Source organism: Mauremys mutica, chromosome 2 (genome assembly GCF_020497125.1).
Source record: "Mauremys mutica isolate MM-2020 ecotype Southern chromosome 2, ASM2049712v1, whole genome shotgun sequence".
Classification (NCBI taxonomy): domain Eukaryota; kingdom Metazoa; phylum Chordata; order Testudines; family Geoemydidae; genus Mauremys; species Mauremys mutica.
The window spans coordinates 255,120,780-255,138,741 of NC_059073.1; the positions used below are offsets into that span (position 1 = coordinate 255,120,780).

Below are 17,962 nucleotides of genomic sequence, written 5' to 3' on the forward strand. Positions count from 1 at the left end.
TTCCTGGTAGATGGTACAGTATGGCTGATAACCATCGTCATCATAGCAACAGGGGGCTGAGCTTCATCAGCCCCCACCCTTCATGCGTCAAGAAAAGATTCAATTGCCCCTGGATTAGCAGCAGGATGCTGGGCTCCTCTCCTCCACACTCCTTAATGTCCTATCTGGACTATCATAGCAACTGGAGGCTGCCTTCCACTCATTTCTCACTAACAAGTCACTGTGTCTTATTCCTGCATTCTTTATTACTTCATCACACAAGTGGGGGGACAATGCTATGGTAGCCCAGGAAGGCAGGGGAAGAATGGAATGAACAGGTGGGGTTGTTCCAGGAGCACCTCCTGTGAATAGCATACAGCTCATAATCTATGCAGGATCTGACACAGAGCAGCTGTGCTCTCTGGTTCTCTGATACAGTGGTTCTCTAGTACACTTGCCCATATTCTAGGCAGGACTGATTCTATTTTTAGATACCAAAAAGGAGGGATTGACTCAGGGAGTCATTCCCAATTTTGGCTTTTGTGCCCCTGGCTAAGAGCAGCCAGGGGCACTTATGACAGCAGCAAATGGTGCAGTGCAAAAGGACTGGTAACCATGCCCATCTTATTACCAATTTATGGTATGGTAGATGGTACAGTATGGCTGGTAACCATCTCTGCTGTCATGCTAAAGCAAAAGCATGCTGCTGTGTAGCGCTGCTGGACTGCCTCTGTCAGCGGCATCTAGTACACATATGGTGACAGGCACAAAAGGCAAAACAGGCTCCATGGTTTCCACGCTGTGGCGTCTGCCAGGGCAATCCAGGGAAAACGGGCTTGAAATGATTGTCTGCTGTAGCTTTCCTGGAGGAAGGGATGACTGACGACATTTACCCAGAACCACCCGCGAAAATGGTTTTTGCCCCATCAGGCACTGGGATCTCAACCCAGAATTCACAGAGACAGACTAGACTGTGTTCATTGTTTGCAAAACTTTATCTTTGCAAGGAATTCACTCCCTTTATCCCATCACACAGCTTTTACTGTCTCCAGACCCGCCACAGCATCCCCCTCACAGAGGCTGGCAAAGATTAGGCGGCGAAAGAAAAAGACACGGGACGAGATGTTCGCTGAACTTATGGGGTGCTCCCGAGACGAGGCGGACCAGCAGAGCCAGTGGAGGGAGACCCTCTCTCTGTACCAGCGCTCACACAGCGAACGGGAGGAGAGGTGGCGTGAGGAAGACAAGCAGGTGACTCAAACACTGCTTGGACTAATGAGGGAGCAAACGGACATGCTCCTGCGCCTTGTGCATGTTCTGCAGGACCTCAGGCAGGAGGACAGAGCCCCCCTGCAGTGTATCTGCAACCGCCCTCCCCCGCCACAAAGTCCCATATTACCCTCACCCAAAATAACCAGAAGGAGGGGCGCCAGAGGCCGTGTAAACTGTCACTGCACCCCAGCAGAGTGCTCAAGTACCGAAAAGCTCTCATACCCTAAATTTTGAGAAGTCCTTTCCTTCCCGCCTCACCCAAGCCCCCATCCCAGTTTCATCCCCTAACTGTCTAGTTGATAATAAAAAATACTTTTCTGTTAATTACTGTTTCCGTCATGTTCTTTTAGAGGAGACTGTGTTTGAAGGGGGGGAAGGGGGTTGGTAATTTGACAGGACAATCACCTTTACCAGGGTACAGACATGGGGGCAGGATCAGCAGCAGGTCACACACACACTGCAGTCAGTACGCACCCTGGTCGGTATGGGAGGTGGTTTGCAGGTTCTGTGTGGGTGGGGGGTACGTGACTTTGTAGCGGGGGAGGAGGGATACAGATCTCATGCAACGGTCCCTGTCCTGGACCACAGAGCCACGCAGCAGAGGAATCTGTATCCGTCCTCCCCCACCAAAAGGCCACATAGCTCCTGCACACAGAGTCCCAAAAAGGAGGGATGGCAGGCTCCATTGAAACATCCAGTCCGGCACTGCAGACCGCTCTGGGAGCAGGAGCCTGTCATTCCTCGAGTTTACAGGCGGTCTTTACATCACTGCACACCCTACCCAGCACAGTCCGTGTCCCGGTTTCAACCCTGTAACGCAAAGTCATCAATAAAGAAACCTTTGTAAAGTTACAGTGGAACATGTATTTTATTTTTAAACGTGTGTTGGAAGTTGGGGAAGCGGGGTGGGCGGGGTATGTAACTGCAGATGCTAGTCAACAGTCACTTGGTAAAGAAACAGGGGCAGGTTCAGCTTCTCTGTAAAGAAACTGAACAGTCACAGGTCACGCTGCTCGCTGGTACTTGAAGAGTTCCTTGTCGCTGTGCAAGGCGCCTGCACAGAGCTTCACGAGCCAGGGCATTAGCGGGTAGGCTGGGTCCCCGACGATCACTATAGGCATCTGCACATCCCCAAGACTTATTTTGTGGTCCGGGAAGAAACTACCTTCCTGCAGGCATCTAAACAGACCACAGTTCCTGAAAACACGCACGTCATGAACTTTGCCTGGCCACCCGACGTTGATGTTGGTAAAACGTCCCCCATGGTCCACCAGTGCTCGCAGCACCATTGAAAAGTAGCCCTATTTCTCAGCAGCTGACTGTGGAAGAGGTGGACGATAAGGTGCGAGGAGTTGACAACGGCCATAACTGCAGCGGGATCCGTGCTCAAAGTGCTGTGGCGCCCGCGCTGTCACTGAGCAGAAAAGTGCACGAACAGATTGCCCGCAGGCGCTTTCAGGGAGGGAGGCAGGGAGGGCGTGATTGACGGTTCAATGATGACAGTTACCCAAAACCACCCTCGACACATTTTTACCCCCAGCATGCATTGGGGGGAAATCCCAGAATTCCAATGGGCAGCGGGGAGTGCGGGAACTGTGGGATAGCTTCCCACAGTGCACCGCTTCCAAAGTCGACGCTGGCCCCGTTACTGTGGACTCGCACAGTCGAACTAGTGTATTTAGTGTGGATACACAACTTCGACTTCATAAGGTCGATTCCACAAATTCGAATTAAGTTGATTCGAAATAGTCTTGTAGTGTAGACATACCCTAAGAGTGTCTGCTAGGCCAGTTGATATGTAACTGTGTATTCCAAACTGGGGGGGAAATGGGAGGGGGGAATGATCAAGGTTCAATGGAAAGTAGGAGTGAGACTGGAGAAGGTAAGATCCCTAATTCCTTTAAAAGAAAGTTTTTGAACCTTGTGTCTCATGAGCCACGACATAGAACAAAAGCCAAGAAGATGGAGCATGACTTAAAAGCTGGACACTGTAGCCCGGAAAGATGTATGCTTATTATTACTTAGAGAACCAGGTAAAATAATGGGCAAATGAAAGTAAGAGAGGTCAAGAAGCCAAAGAGAAAAAACAGTACTATACTCGTGAAAAAAAAAATAGAGACCAATGCACAGTAGGTGGGGCTAAGGCCACCACAGATAAAATGCTCAAGACTGGAGACCTGGTGTTCAAGACTTTATCCCATAGACATTTGACTAAAGTTATCACATGATGATAAATTCCTAAATTTGTTTTCTATGTATCTCTCTGGATAGGGTTATCTTACGGATCATCTACATGACAAGTTAGTGCATTGCAAGCCAGACATGTGAATTAACAATGCACTAGCCTGCCATGCCCTAGCTCACCATGTGGACCTTGCTACGGGCACTAAAGGTTCCATAATACGCTTTGACATACTGCTGTTTCAAACACACTATGTAAATCAAAGTGCTTTATGGAAATTTTAGTGCATGGTAGCAGGCTCCACACGGTGGGTTATTGAGTTAGCATGCAGCAAGCTGGTGTGCTATAGACTCACACCCTGGCTTGCTGTGCTAACTCGCCATTTGCACAAGCCTTTAGTGCAAAGTGTAGTATAGCAAAGACCCACCTGAATGCATCTGGGATAATGAAAATACAATTTAGGGTACTCTTATTAAGTAGAAATGCCTTCTGTTTAAAGCTTGAGCTTCATTTAATTTAGCATTAACCAAATTCAGAACCATCTGTTCCATTTTGGGCAATATAGTGTATGTTTATATTAACTTCAGATGTGTCTAAAATACTTATGGTATTCAGGTGCCATTAGATTGTGTGTTCTACTAAATAATGTTCCTGATACAACAGTGTCCTGAATATAGTGAAGTCTTCATCCTGATCATAGACTTCAACGGGTCTAGTTTGCAGGATGATGCATGAAGGATCTAGCCCCATGTTGCTAAGAAACTTTTTGCTTTAAATATAGAAACATGCTACTTACAGTATTTTTTCTAGATTAAAATGGTGTTAGGATTTAATAAAGCACCATCTTAAATGAATGAGATTTAACATGCTTTAAATTAAAGCAAACCAACAAAAAAATACACTGAGCCAAATTCTGCCCTCTATTAAACTATGCAATCCCATGGACTTCAAAGGATTTTTTGCCTTAATAAGGATTGTAGTTTGAAGCCCCAAGGGACATATCTTGTTCCTACAGAAGTAGCGGGAGTTTTGCAATTGACTTAAAAGGAGAGATGATTTGGCCCAGTGATTTAGTCACCAGAAGGCCAGTTTAGCTTCCCTTTATGCTTTAGTTCTGCTCTTGGGGTGGCTTTCTCAATTTCAGTTTCTCTCATTAAGGAGCTTTCTTGTTCTCAGTTTCTCTCATTAAAGATACAAAGTTTAAAAGGTGGCAAGTAACTGTAAAAGATTTATTCCCTTTTACAGTTAATTTAAACACAATGGGTCCAAGTGATGCTCCCAGTTACATCCATGCAAAAATCTGTTAAGATATTTGTAACTTTGTTGATAATTGTAAGCACAGACAGTAGCAAATTTATTTCATTTATGTGCAGTTCTTGGAGTATATCTAAAGAATTATGTCCAAAAGAGCAGGCTGAAGTGACTGCTATTTATTTCCTCTCACTGTGTGTTCTCTGATCACTAATAGAAAAAAACTTTTAGTTTTATGCTATTAAGTCAAGTTGCCCCAGTGCCTGAGAAACCAACAAAAGCAAAAAAAGGTTACTTTCCAAAATTCTTCCACCTACTACTATAAAACAATGTAAGAGACAATAGTGAGTGAAACTATATGTTTTAGTGGGGTACAACAATAATTTTGGTTCTGTATAGGATAGTGTATCTTGATTTACTGAAAATATACTGAATTTCTCATTTAAGAAACCTGTTGTCGTCCTGTAGTAGAGGCCCATTATAATTGAAGCAAGCTGCACTGTCATCCCATTTTCAAATACAGTAATCTTACCTCAAGATCTTTATGCCTCTCTTTCTCTCCTTCATCTTAGCAGGAGTATGAGAGGGCAGTGCTAAGGCACTTTCACTTGAAGATCATATGGCACTAGTGAACCTACATCCGTTCCTAAAGGAAGGCTGTGGTTGTACGTTGTCACCAGGATGGAGCAGATTTACATCCACATCTTGCAAAAAATAACTCCCAAGTCAGCTAAGAGAATTTGCACTAATACTAATTTGCTGCTAGCATCCAAGAAGTGTAAGGACCTCTGAGAATACTCATTTACAATCTTCTAAAAAAAACAACAGAAAATGATAAAGACAAATTCTTCATAACACACAAAGGCTTGCAAATCCCTTTTCCCAAAAATATTAATCATCATCAATAAAACTGCAAGAGAGATACCACTTCAGTTACTGGTTTATAGCTTCCTGCCCAGCCAGACAGAACAAAAAGCAGATGGGGACTTGCCAGAAAATCAGGTTCAACAACTGGAAATATATTCTATAGACTCTTGATCCTACGATCTCTACTGATTCAAAAGTATGAAAGTGGTAATTTATTTTTCTCTATATTATTTTTCGTGTAGTTTATGCAGTTTATACATTTCAAATGAGAATGAATGAAATGAAATGAAATGAGAGAAGAGAAATAACATTTAGATCAGAAGACAGTATTAGAGTTGAACTGTTAAAGCTTCCTTGATGAGCAAAATAGAAAATGTCTGCTGCTTTGAAATAGTTACTCTCTCTGCTCCACTACCTCAAAAATAATCAAATTATTCAGATTATAAATTCAAGTAAGTCTTTACTTTTTTTTGTCTCAAGTCCACATTGTGCTACTTCTTACACCCAGAAAATTGTAGCTCAGCATTCTTCACAGAGATATCCATTTATGCTTGCAGTTAATGAATAGTTGTGTGCTGTTTGTGTGGTCAATGAATAGCTTTGTACTGAGGTGACACTGCTCAAAAAGATGTGCAAATGTTTGTGTGTGGTTGCACTTGCACACATACTATTTGTAATTACACTTTGCTTTGACATAGAATAATAACTGAAGACCTTTGGTTATTACTGTTCCTATCCCTGAAGGATAAAGAGCAAGGATTAAATAGCAAATAGCAAAAAACCCAAGTGATCTATAACTCCATTGTGATGAACACTCCTGGTTGCGGATTTGAGTCTTCAGTCATTTTACTAATTCTGACTGCCAGAAAGATCCTAATATCAAAATCTGATTTCCTTGAAGTGACTGGAACTGGGTAATATATCTAGGCTATAGACTGGATAGAAGAATCTCTGTAGTCATGTGAATTTTAGATTTCAACTCTCCTGTAGATTATTGGCTAACACCATTGCTGTCCAGGAACCCAGATCAGTCTTCATGGGAGAATTTTGCACTCTTTTGTATAGCCTGGGGTGGGTAATTGAACCTTGAGCAGAAGCTTTCCATATAGGCTGCAGGAGAATGGAGCTTGCTCTCTGGGCATGGAGCACTGGAACTCAACTGTTACATGTGTTGTAGTAGCAGTCACAGCCACTGTATAAAATCTGCATAGCTGTAGACCAACTGGCCATGACCCCAGCACACCATTACCCTCCAGGTCATGATGGAGACAACTGGATCTGTTCAAGTTGCAAGAAAAAATGTGAAGCCCCTGTGCACAGGGCCGCCCAGAGGGGGGGGCAAACGGGGCAATTTGCCCCGGGCCCCGCAGGGGCCCCCAAGAGAAGAGCGGAGGCTCCCGCCTCCGCCCCTCTCCTGGAGCCTCAGCGCATCAAGCGCCGAGTCTCTGGCCGAGCCCCTGAGCCCCGCCTCGATCCGATCCGCGTGGTGAGGGGGCGGGGCTGGGAGCTCCAACGGGGCCTGAGCCCCGCCCCGCTCAGAGCGGCGTGGGGAGGGGGCGGGGCAGCTGCCTCCGCTCGGCGTGGAGCTCACAGCCCCGCCCCCTCACCACACGGCTCTGAGCGGGACGGAGCTCGGGCCCCGCCGGAGACGCGCTCGGGTAAGAGGCTGAGGCTGAGGCTGGGGCCGGGGCGGGGGAAGCGGGACCGGGACCCGCCGCCGCCGAAGCGCAGCCCGGTCTTCGGCGGCGGGGGGCCCTTTCTGTTCCGGGACCCGCCGCCGAAGTGCCCCGAAGGCCCGCGGCGGGGACCCCCCCCCCGCCACCGAATTACCGCCGAAGACCGGGCTGCGCTTCAGCGGCGGGTCCCGCTTCGGCGGTAATTCGGCGGCGGGGGGCTCCCGCCACGGGTCTTCGGGGCACTTTGGCGGCGGGTCCCGGAACGGAAGGGCCCCCCGCCGCCGAAGACCCCGGGCCCCCGGAATCCTCTGGGCGGCCCTGCCTGTGCATAGGATTTTACAGGCCTGCCCCTTTGTGCTGCAGAACCATGGTGAATCTAAGATTCCTAATATACCTACAACTCAGATGTCATTGGTTTGCACATCTGATTATATAATGTACCTGGTACAACAGCGCCCTGAATACAATGAGGACCGTATCCTGCACATTGGCTTCAACAGGAGGATGCCTTCTGCACCAATAGGGGATTGATAAGGAGTGGGGGAGGATTTTAGCCTTACCAGATTTTCTTCAGCTCAGAGTTTCTAAAAATTACGCCAAAATGAAAAAATAAGTTTGTCTTTTTTTAAAACAGGGAGTTCATGCAAAATCTTTTGTGCATGTTACAACTTTAACTCATGCTATCACAGGCTGTTGGTTTATCACCTACCCGATTTTTTGATGCTTCAAAATTCTTTGGAATTTGGTTTCAAGTGGCATAACATTTGGCAACTAATCAAATATTTTTAATAGCCTGATTGTCAGACTGGGGAGAGGAAACAAAAGTCAACAGCATTACAGAAAGCTGTATACCATCTAAATTGTGAATACAGAATTACAAGTATAGACAGCGCTGGATACTGAGTTGTTTTCCCCATTTATTTACTAAACATTGCTTTGGATGAACTAGCTCTATGGTTTTAGGATTACAAGTACTGTTTTGCAGCAGACAAGGAAATAAAAATAATACTACAATATAATAGTTTGCTGTGGACATAGTGAAGACTGCTTTTAAATACAGCTCTTATGAAGTTTTACTTTGAATCTACAAAAGTGTTGATACTGCCTTTATAATTCTAAAATGCCAAAGGTGCGTGGATGTGCAGGTCTTATGTGAAATTCATCACAAATCTTCAAAACGGGTTTAATATGGCCAATGATAAATGAAAAGAGTCTCATCAAGCACTGCACGACTATTTTTAACATGGTTCTCATACATAATTTCTCCCACACCGATTGCCTAGCAATATGAACATGTTAAAATACAAAGCACTATAAATGCTAGGCTTTCAGGTTTTCACTTAATCTTTGTAGAACTATTACTCTCTGGATTTCATAATTGCAGCAAATCAAAACAAGTGACATTGAGAGTAGAAACCATTCAAGAAGCCCACCTTTACCAATGTATTTGTATTTTTGACCATTTTACCATAACTCCATGTTATCTATGTATGGTTGGCAGCCAGTGAAAAGGAAGCCCTCCTGATTTTCCCTCCTCTGCAGCAGTCTATATTCACTACAGACATTACTAACTTCAAAGAAAAACAGCAGAACTAAAATTCATTTGCAAATTTAACACCATTAATTTGGGCTTGAATAGGGACTGGGAATGGCAGGCTCATTACAAAAGCAGCTTTGCCTCTCCTGGAATTGACACCTCCTCATCTATTATTGGGAGTGGTCTACATCCACCCTGATCGAATTGGTCCTGTCAACACTGGTTCTCTATTTGGGAGGTAACTCCCTTCTCTTCATGTGTCATTATATAATGCCTGCATCTGTAACTTTCACTCCATGCATCTGCAGAAGTGAGGTATTTTAGCCACAAAAGCTTATGCCCAAATAAATCTGTTAGTTTTTAAGGTGTCACCGGACTCCTTGTTTTTGTGGCTACAGACTAACATGGCTACTTCCTGATACTATGCGCCAGCCCTACTCTCTGTATTTTTTCTCAAAGATCATTCAACAACTAGCCTTTCTTTTTCTCTACTAACTCTGCCCAGCTCTTGTTCCCAGCCATGTCCTTAAAACATCCCCTTCTGGGCTTTCCCTCCCCCATATACTTGCTTCTTCATTACCTTTCAGAAAAGGTGAAAATTAAGGAAAATTATCTATGAAGCAAGGCCATATCATAGAATCACAGAGATGTAGGACTGGAATGGACTTCAATAGGTCATTTGTCTGGAAGGTCACTCCCGCGGCCTGCCTTCCAAAGGAGAGCAACAAAAACCGTTAAAGGTCTAGAAAACATGACCTATGAGGAAAGATTGAAAAAATTGCGTCTGTTTAGTCTGGAAAAGAGAAGACTAAGGGGGGACATGATAACAGTTTTCAAGTACGTAAAAGGTTCTTACATGGAGGAGGGAGAAAAATTGTTTTAAGTAACCTCTGAAGCTAGGACAAGAAGCAATGGGCTTAAATTCCAAGGGAGGTTTAGGCTGCAGATTAGAAAAAACTTCCTGTCAGAGTAGTTAAGCACTGGAACAAATTACAGAGGCAGGTTGTGGCATCTCCCTCACTGAAAGTTTTTAAGACAAACACTTGCCAGGAAGGGTTTAGTTATTACATAGTCCTGCCTTGAGTGCAGGGGATGGGACTAGAAGACCTCTGGAGGTCCCGGCCAGCATGGGTGCCACGTTTGTATCATTTTTGGTGGTGCCCAGAATGGGCCCAAGCAGAACCGTCCTGTCCATAGGACGGACCGGTGCAACTGCCCCAGGCCCCGCGCTTTGGGAGACCCTGTGATTCAGGGGGATGCGGGGTCCAGGGCAGCCTGGGGGCTTAGTTGAGGGCCTGGCTCCGGCAGCAGCGAGCAACCTGGCCCCATCCCACCCCTGCTACTCCCCCTCCCTGCCCCCATTCCAGCCCTTCCTCCAAGCCCCCGCCCTGCCTCTTTTCGGCTTTCACCCTCTCCCCCAATCAACGCCAGGAGCTACCAAGGTGTAGTGGAGCAGGGCAGACTAGGGCCAGGCTGCCTTGGACCTGCGTACTCTGAAGTGTGGGGCCCCCAAAGCATGGTAAGCCCAAACATTGGTGGAGCCAGGCCCACGTTCCTAAATATAGGTGGAGCACGGGCACCACGGGCCCATATAACTCACGGCCCATACCCCAATTGGGGTGACGGGCATGAGTGAGTGATGCCTGCCAGACCTACACGTCTACGATTCCCGTGCCGTGCAAGGCGCTGCAACCCATTGTCACAAGGCTGGTAGCACCATACCGGACTGTGGGTGACACACCAGGAAGAGGCAGAGCCACAACGTCACCCCCCACAGGGCCCAGCCAGCAGGCACATGAGCCAGGGGCGGAGCAGCGGCCCCGGGGGCGCAGTGCCATTACAGGGCGCCCAGTGCAGCGGGCTCTCCACGAGCCCGGGCCGCATGAAGTGCGAGCACCCTGCAGGGGGCAGGGAGGGAGCCCGTGGCTGGCTGCGGGCGGTGAGGGACGCCCGGCCTTGGCGGCCTCCAAGCACCGCCAGCAGCAGCCCCTGCCGGGGCCCCCAGCCGAGGGGCGGGTGCGCGGAGGGGGAAGCCACGCCCCGGGCCGGGCCGGCGGAACGGAAGGCGGGAAGGCGGGCGGGCTGGCGCCGGAGGCTGCGCGGAGGTAAGCGGCGGCGGAGGGTGAAGCGCCCCCCAGGGAGCGGGGCGCCCACACTACACGGGCCCGCACAAAGTCCCGGCCCGGGAGCTGTGGCCGCGCCCGCCCGCCCGCGGGGGCCAGCCACATGCAGCCCGCGCGGGGGCGGCCCGGGACAGCTTCGGCCGCCGGTGCTGCGGCCCGGACCCGGGTGGTTCCGGTGTCGGGCGTTGGGCGCCCAGTCGGATCCCGGCTGAGCTCGGGTTTTGATTTGTAAGTTTTTTGCCCCACAAATGGTGTGAGCGAGGCAGTAAATTAGCCCGCTTGTCCCGCCCCACACAGCGAGTCAGTTTAGCAATCAGGAGTTTGCTCCCACTCCTGTGCCCGGAGCACGGCCCGCAGAGTAACGGCTCCCTGCATGAAGTTTATTGCTGCGTGTGGGTTTCAGTGTCACGCTTCGGGACACTGTAGTGGTGACACCCATCGCTCTAACTGGGGGGAGGAAGCTAAGGAGGACACAGAAGGACTGGGCACGTCTGGCAGGCTAACGGGAAATACCTCTTCTGGCATAAGAAGGCGTGTGCCAGTTGGACTTTCCCGTGTTAAGAGACAGACCATTTAAGGGAACTAGTGGGAGCACACAGAAGGATTGGAAATGATTGGAGCAGTAGAAGCCAAACACACAAACCAAAACTAATTGGCCAGGAGAGACCCAGCTCTGTTGGAGAGTGGAATACATAGGTGTTTGAGGAACTGAAAAGGGTATTAGCTGCAACCTGGGAGCTGGCATATGTGCGTACCCCTCTGCCCAGGAAATCAATGACAATGGGGTGGTAGCAGTTTTGTGACCGAATGAGAAACGGTGGTTGAATTATTGTCAAACCAATAAGAGGGAATTGCTGCACTGTGTGATCAAAGTGACTCACTGTCCTTAGGGTTTTGACACTTTGCTACTCATGCAGCACGGTCCAGCCAAGCATCAGGAAGGAATGCCCCTTCTCTAGTAGTGATTCAGCTTTGGCACAGAGAGGCAGATAGATAGTTTTTACAACCTAGAGTTCCAGGTCGAGCAGTAGTCTGGTTGATAACCTGGGCAAGTCACCACTGCTAATGGTCAATGCTGTCATCAGGTTTGCAAGGCCATTGTGCTATGAGGGGTTTAAGTCTAGAACCCCAGAGCAGTTAAATTACAGTCAGCATACAACAATCTGGATTATTATTCCTGCTGTGCCTCCCATGTGGAGATGGCAAGCCAAGGAGCAGAGGGGAAAGCTCTGTGGGTCCTATTAAATAGCCTGGAATTTAAAAAAAAAATCTCAATATTGCGATAGAGTGTGCCTAGACCATTAATGGATAGTGTAGCATCTGGTAGCTCCCAGCTTCCCACAGTGGTGAGGGCATCTCCCAACTTTCCTATAGAAGGTTACTTTGGAAGCAGAAGACAGTTCTTCAGAGTCTAAGGAATCTGCAGTGGAGGTGATGAGTAATGGCCACATTATAATGTTCAACCCTTATTGACATGCATGGCTAGCAACATAGCCGTCTCAGTGGGGAGCTCAGGTAAGGAGGGCTGGGCCTAGTTGGTACATGAATGCAAGCTCTTAAAGGAAGCCTTAGGTGTTATGGGAAGTAGTGTTCTTCCTCTTATTAGGGCTAACTAAGTGACTATCCCAGCATGGTTTTAGGGCAGTCTGCTGTTGAAGATACCATCTTTTGGATAGAAGCAAGGTTCTGGCTATTTGTGGTCATTAAAGATTCCCATGGCACCTCTTGCAAGAGGAGGGATCTTAGCCTTGGCTGAATTTCTGTTGGACAATTGTATTCTGCCTATCTAAAGTTACCCCAGTAGTTTGTTACATATGGCATAGTTCACTTTCTGTCCTCATCTGTTCTGTGGTGTTAAAAGGTTTCAGCCTTCTTCCTGTGGGGTGGTTGTATTTGAGTGATGGATGAAGTGATCCCTGTAATACGCATTTTTGTATTATTCTGTCAGGTACTTTGGGATCACTGAATTAAAGACACTACATAAATGTCAGTTATTATTATTAACGCCTCTCTTGCATTTGGGGACTTAAACAGGCATAATGTTCTCCCTAGTGTCACCATTGTCATATTCACTTTTGTTGTTATAATCAGAAATGGCAACAATGGCATTCAGATGCTTAATTACATTTCATAAAGGTGACTAGTGCTAATTTATAACAAAATTTAGTGCCCAATGCAATAGAAATTAGCATTACTGCTTCCTTCGTTGTTAAAAAGCAATCAATTTCCAGACCTGTTGAGACACTTGCTCATAAGGTACCTAAAGCCAGAGTACACTGGAGGTACAGAATACTGAGTGAGTAGTGTACTATTAGGGGATTGGTGTCTCCAGACCACATGAGTATTTTTTCTCCTTTGATTTAGGACTAAGATGGTGTCCATACAATAAGGCAGGGGTCGGCAACTTTTCAGAAGTGGTGTGCCGAGTTTTCATTTATTCACTCTAATTTAAGGTTTCGTTTCGCGTGCCGGTAATACATTTTAACATTTTTAGAAGGTCTCTTTCTATAAGTCTATAATATATAACTAAACTATTGTTGTATGTAAAGTAAATAAGGTTTTTTAAATGTTTAAGAAGCTTCATTTAAAATTAAATTAAAACGCAGAGCCCCCGCAGACCAATGGCCAGGACCCGGGCAGTGTGAGTGGCACTGAAAATCAGCTCGCGTGCCGCCTTTGGCACGCGTGCCATAGGTTGCCTACCTACTGGCAAGATGAAATACCAGTCAGAACACAAGGTCGGTATTTTGTAGTCTACGAGGGACAGGTTTTATCAGTTGATCCCAGATGTTGGGGTCTAACAGAGTACCACCTCTTTAGGGTTAAAGAGAGGGGGGAAAAAGTTTCCCCATTTTTCCTTGCTCATAGTTTCAAGCTCAGCCAAATCTCAAGAGATAAGCATGTGAAAAATCACTCCTCCTATTGCTACTCCCACAGTGATCGATCCAGTGGGGGTTGATTTATCGTGTCTAGTATAGATGTGATAAATCGACTGGTGATCACTCTAGTGGCACCTTCGGTACTCCACCTCAACAAGAAGCCAAGGGGAATCGACAGGAGAGTGTCTGCCATCGACACACCACAGTGAAGACAGTGGGTGAGTAGATCTAAATACATCGACTTCAGCTACATTATTCACGTAGCTGAAGTGTAACTTAGATCGAAGGAAGTAGAATTCTAGGAGGGAGGCAGGCTCATCTGATTAAAAGAGCTTTAAACTAGACATTGGGGGGAGACGATTGGGAGAGGTCCAGGTACTCTCCACGCCAAATTTATACATTGAGAGTGAGAACAACAGTATAACAACAGATATAGCCAGAGGGGGATGGGTAGGTATAAGGATGGGGGGGGATGGATACTAGACCGACAGGTCATACTGGTAGTACTGTGTCCCTACCAAGTTTGGTGAAAAGGGTGAAAGAAGCCAAACAGCAAAAATTAGGATGTTTGTTCACCAATGCGAGAAGCTTAGGTAACAAAATGGAGGAACTGGAGCTCCTGGTCCGAGAATTGAAACCGGATATCGTAGGAATAACCGAAACATGGTGGAACGGTAGCCATGACTGGAGTATAGGTATGGAAGGGTATGTGCTGTTTAGGAAAGACCGAAACAAAGGTAAAGGTGGGGGAGTAGCATTGTATGTCAATAATGAGGTGAAAAGTAACAAAATAACTAGCAATGCAATGGATAATACGGAGTCTGTTTGGGCAATGGTCACATTGGGGAAGAAAACTACTAGAGCGTCCCCTGGGATAGTGATTGGGGTGTGCTATAGACCACCGGGATCTAGCCTGGATATGGATAGAGAGCTCTTTAATGTTTTTAAGGAGGTAAATACTAATACGAACTGTATGATCATGGGAGATTTTAACTTCCCGGATATAGATTGGGAAACAAATGCTAGTAATAATAATAGGGCTCAACTTTTCCTAGACGTGATAGCTGATGAATTCCTTCATCAAGTAGTTGCTGAGCCGAGGGGGGATGCCATTTTAGATCTGTTTTTGGTAAGTAACGAGGACCTTGTTGAGGAAATAGTTATAGGGGACAACCTGGGCTCGAGTGATCATGAGCTAATTCGTTTCAAAATAAATGGAAGGATAAACAAAATTGCATCTGAGACTAAGGTTTACGATTTCAAAAGGGCTAACTTTACTAAATTGAGGCAACTATGTAGGGAAGTGGATTGGACTAACATATTTAGGGATTTAAAGGCGGAAGACGCTTGGGGTTATTTCAGGTTGAAGTTGCAGGAGCTGTCAGAGGCATGTATCCCGAGAAAGGGAAAACGGTTCGTAGGTAGCAGTTTTAGACAGAGTTGGATGAGCAAGCGTCTTAGAGGGGTGATTAAGAAAAAACAGAAAGCGTACAAGGAGTGGAAAATGGGAGGGATCAGCAAAGAAACCTACCTTATTGAGGTCAGAGGGTGTAGGGAAGCAGTGAGAAAGGCAAAGAGCCGGGTGGAGATGGACCTAGCGAAGGGGATTAAAACCAATAGCAAAAGGTTTTTTAGCCATATAAATAGGAAGAAAACCAAGAAGGAAGAAGTGGGACCGCTTAAAACTTTAAACGGAGTGGAGATTAGGGATAATCTTGGCATGGCACAATATCTGAATGAATATTTTGCCTCGGTCTTTAATGAGGCTAATGAAGGGCTAAGGAATAGTGATAGAGGGACTGATGGGAATGAAGATATGGGGGTAGACATTACGGTATCTGAGGTGGAAGCCAAACTTGAACAGCTTAACGGAAGTAAATCGGGGGGCCCGGATAATCTTCATCCTAGAATATTAAGGGAATTGGCGAGTGAAATTGCAAGCCCGTTAGCGATGATTTTTAATAAATCTCTAAACTCGGGGGTTGTACCATTTGACTGGAGATTAGCTAATATAGTTCCTATATTCAAGAAGGGGAAAAAAGTGACCCGGGTAACTACAGGCCTGTTAGTTTAACATCTGTAGTATGCAAAGTCATGGAAAAATGTTTAAAGGAGAGAGTGGTTACGGACCTTGAGGCCGATGGCAACTGGGACAAATTACAGCATGGTTTTACGAAAGGTAGATCGTGCCAAACCAACCTGATCTCCTTCTTTGAGAAAGTAACAGATTTTTTTAGACAAGGGAAATGCGGTGGATCTAATATATCTTGATTTCAGTAAGGCGTTTGATACGGTACCGCATGAGGAATTACTGGTTAAATTGGAAAAGATGGGGATCGAAATGAAAATCCAGAGGTGGATAAAGAGCTGGTTAAAGGGGAGACTGCAGAGGGTCGTATTGAAGGGTGATCTGTCGGGTTGGAGGGGGGTTACCAGTGGAGTTCCTCAAGGTTCGGTTTTGGGTCCGATTTTATTCAATCTATTTATCGCTGACCTCGGAACCAAAAGTAGGAGTGGGCTGATAAAGTTTGCGGATGACACAAAGTTGGGAGGTATTGCCAATTCGGAAAAGGATCGGGATATCCTCCAGGGAGATTTGGATGACCTTGTAAACTGGAGTATTAGTAACAGGATGAAATACAATAGTGAAAAGTGTAAGGTTATGCATTTAGGGATGACTAACAAGAATTTTAGTTATAAACTGGGGACGCACCAGTTGGAAGTAACGGAGGAGGAGAAGGACCTAGGAGTCCTGGTTGATCGTAGGATGACTATGAGTAGGCAATGTGATGTGGCCGCTAAAAAAGCTAATGCGGTCTTGGGATGCATTAGGCGAGGTATTTCTAGTAGAGATAAGGAGGTGCTAGTCCCGTTATATAAGGCGTTGGTGAGACCTCATTTGGAGTATTGTGTGCAGTTTTGGTCTCCTAAACCAGCACTTTAGCCTGCTGGTTGCCTAACCCTCGCTAGCTCAGGTCACACATCCCTGTTCATCAAAGTGGTGTGATGTCTCTGGATCCTGCTCAACTCTGCATTAAGCTTGCATGACCAGTTAGCATCAGGTCCCCATTTTCAAGGCAATAAATGGATAAAGTTCTAGGTACATTAAAGACTGAATTTTAATCTGTGAACCACAGTGACAGCCGTGTTCTTCTGGGGGACACAGCCCAGGATGAGGCATGTGAGTGCTGGGGGCCAAAGCACTGTTGGTGAAGGGGATCTGGCTAAAGAACAAACTTCCTGAAGAGAACAGGCAAATCCAGAGTTTATCCTTAGGAACTGCTGCAAAACCTTCCTCTTTGAGAAAGCCTTTCAGCCATAAAAACGACACAATACTGACACAGTCTTCAACCCAATAAACCTTTACTAACCAGAGGGGAAGAAATAGGGAACGGGGAGAATTATTAAAATGTATATTACAAAATCAAAACCACAAACCCTACCCCAAGAAGATTTGTTACCCTGAAAAAGGAAAAGTACGAAAGACCATGAAGTTTGCTAGGGACTTCACTGTTGCTATTGATTTTATGTGGAAGGCACTCAGATACTACAGTGATGGGCAGCCGTATAAAACTCTAAGATAGATATTGGGATGTGTGATAACTTCAGGAATTTTCTTAATGTTCTAAGATTACTCTGCTGTATTGAGCCAAATATTTAGGAGTGATTAAATGATATCAGATACATACTCCTAGCTACAAGAAAGTCATTGATTCTGCTAGACTCTGCAGTAATGCAAACAATAGCACGCTTCTCTGTGCTGTTACATTTTATTTGTATAATTTCCTACAGCAAGGGTGGGCTGCATAATTTGTGTATATACAACATATGATATTTTTAAAAGTGCCAGTAACACAGTGAGAACAAATAGTATTACAAAACTGCTGCTTGATGTTAGGGCTAACTAGTATGCATGTCTCTGAAATTCTTCCAGAAATCTATTAGGTTAATTTATTATTCATGTATGAAATGTTTCTAAATATTTAGGCTTCTCCCTGTTCCACTGAAATCATTAGGTGCAGGATCAGACCTTTAAAGCATTTGCCTCTATTTGTAAATAAATACGTAACCTGTGTTACGTCACATTTCTTGTGTTTGTATGATTATGTAAGGAAAGATTCTATTATAATGCTCATGGTGGAACAAGGCAACCCTTATTTCTAAAACAGAAAGTGAATTGATTTTTTTTAAAATGT

The 17,962-nt window shown here is 45.8% G+C and overlaps 1 protein-coding gene across 4 annotated transcripts in view; it reads left to right on the forward strand.

The window, feature by feature from the left end:
• The first annotated feature begins 10,790 nt into the window (after window positions 1-10,790).
• The window catches only part of PTER (phosphotriesterase related), a 28,837-nt gene continuing 21,665 nt past the window's right edge, over window positions 10,791-17,962 (forward strand). The window contains exon 1 of one of the 4 annotated variants that reach the window (XM_045005769.1): window positions 10,791-10,869. The gene's annotated coding sequence lies outside the window, so the exon portion shown is untranslated. Of the gene's footprint in view, window positions 10,870-11,002; window positions 11,116-11,198; window positions 11,635-17,962 lie in introns of those variants that run through there. The other 3 variants (XM_045005768.1, XM_045005771.1, XM_045005770.1) reach the window with 3 other exon arrangements.